Here is a 2,133-nt window from a genome sequence, read left to right as displayed (position 1 = left end):
TCAGTTTAGGCACCCGCAGCACACACAACATCAGTCTGACGACTCCATCGCGTCTCCGGAGCTCCACCGCAGCACACAAATCAACAACTCCACCACTGCAGCCCCGAAGCCTCACCACCATCCGCCAAAGACATCAACCGCAGCCCGAGAGCCACTGGCCACGCCCCAAAGCCAACGTGGCATCTCCGCACCATCTCGCTGTTGCCGCACTGCCGCGAGCCGTGGCCGCTTCCTCACGCCATCGTTGACCCCCGCTCCTGTTGGCGTAAGTAGCCCTTGGAGCACCATCGGCCGCCAAGCCTTGAGACCTCCAGATCCTCCCGAACCGTGCCGCCAAACGGTCCACCACCGCCAACGCCACACAGGCTTTTCCCAGCGACGGTGAGGAGAGAGGAGGATAGAGGGCCCTAAGCGGCCGGAATTTGGACGTCCCCGTGCGGTCTGTGGAGACGCACGAGAGTGAGAGTGAAGTGGTTGGTAGAGCCTTTTGCCAATGCCGGTAAATCGAATTGTCTTTCTGAGACCGTTTGTTGCGTGCAGTACTAAAATTTTCAAATGATTCCAACTAAAAAAAGCTTTCGAACTATTTCATTGATTTTTCATAAATACTACTCCCTATGTAAAGTAATATAAGTGGTTCGCACTCGGTTTAAGTTCACTACTTTAGTGATCTATAACGTCTTATATTAATTTATAAAGGCAGTAGATATCTATGGTTGATAGCATACAAAATACATGCACGACAGCCCATGCAGAGCATTAGAAACAAGATATGCTGATCTAAATCTGTTTGCTGCCAATTAAATCAGTATGGCCTCTTCCCCGCAAAAAAGAGAGTCAATATGGCCTCTGCCCAATGTAGTTGCCGGGAGGGCTGTAATTGCAGGTGATGAACACGCCGGCGTTGTGGTCGCAGAGCAGGCGCGCGCAGCCGACATGCGTCGAGTTGCGCCACACTATCTACGTGTAGTGCCCGCACTGCTTCCCGGCGGCGCAGCTGTTGGAGGCGTAGTTGTAGTTGGCCTTCTCGTCGGCCCATATCTTCACGGCCTGCGCCGCCGTCCAGTCCTTGCCGGAGCCCCAGAACAGGTTCTCCCCGTACTGTGGTGCCTTTGAGTGCACTAGCTTGCAATCGCCGGAGCGCTGCCTTGCGTAGCTCGCCGCATAGGCCGCCACGGACGCGTCCCAGGACACAGGGCCCAAGCCCACGGCGGCGCGAGCGACGTTGTGGGCGACGACGTAGTCGTGTGGCGAGTTCTGGGCATTGCTGGGGTTAGCCATGGCGGCTGTCGTTGCCAGCACGACCAAAAGGGCGAGCTTAGATGCCTCCATGTGTACGCCTCTGAATGTGCAATATATTGCTTATGTTCTTCTTTCGTACTCTTGTGAGGTAGCGTCAACTTTCGCAGTGTATTTATAGAGGAATTTAGCTGAAGCATAAGGTGAAATTATCGAGTATACGTAACTATGAATGGCAGGATCTCATGAAAAGATAATGGATATTACCGGGAATTAGTGTCTACCTTAGAATCGCACTTATATTTAGAAATAAAATTCATGTAAATACTCTAAAGTATTAATGAAGGAATGGAGATCCAAAAAATGTCCATTACCATTAAAAGATCACCTAAGTTAATGTTTTTGGAAAAAATTAATATAAAAAATTGATTAATAAGATACGAAAGACAAGCAAGAATAAAAGAACAACAAAATAATGTCGTCTTAGTATGTTTGAAGAATATGTTTGCACACACAGTATTGCAACGAAAAAGTTATGTAAAACTAACCAATAAACACTGTATAAAACAAGGAAATAGATTCCTTTCAACCCGCTGTAGACTCTCGCGTCAACAACCGCCCCGCGCGAGCGACACAGGTCCAGTGGGCCCCACTCACGTGCCCTCTCCCTATTCCTTACTTTTTTTTTCTCGCGAGTGGAATGCTTTGAACTACCTCTCCCAATTGATTTGTGGCATCGCCGTCCAAGTGAACCGGACGAGGGCGACTACACACTGGTAGAAAAAGAGGCTTCCATACGCCCCCATTAGTCCCCAAAACAATCGAACCGCGACCAAAGGGGTCTTTAGTCACGGTTCGGGAGAAGACCCGCGACCAACTATCTGGGCCCAGCGC

General features: G+C 50.0%; 1 pseudogene; it reads right to left on the bottom strand.

The window, feature by feature from the left end:
- Window positions 1-837: 837 nt before the first annotated feature.
- On the bottom strand, window positions 838-1,332 carry LOC123124361 (pathogenesis-related protein PRB1-2-like; annotated as a pseudogene).
- Window positions 1,333-2,133: the final 801 nt, after the last annotated feature.

This window comes from Triticum aestivum, chromosome 5D (assembly GCF_018294505.1).
Source record: "Triticum aestivum cultivar Chinese Spring chromosome 5D, IWGSC CS RefSeq v2.1, whole genome shotgun sequence".
Taxonomy (NCBI): domain Eukaryota; kingdom Viridiplantae; phylum Streptophyta; class Magnoliopsida; order Poales; family Poaceae; genus Triticum; species Triticum aestivum.
The sequence above is the reverse complement of the archived record's forward strand: the minus strand, read 5'-3'. Positions and strand labels throughout refer to the sequence as shown.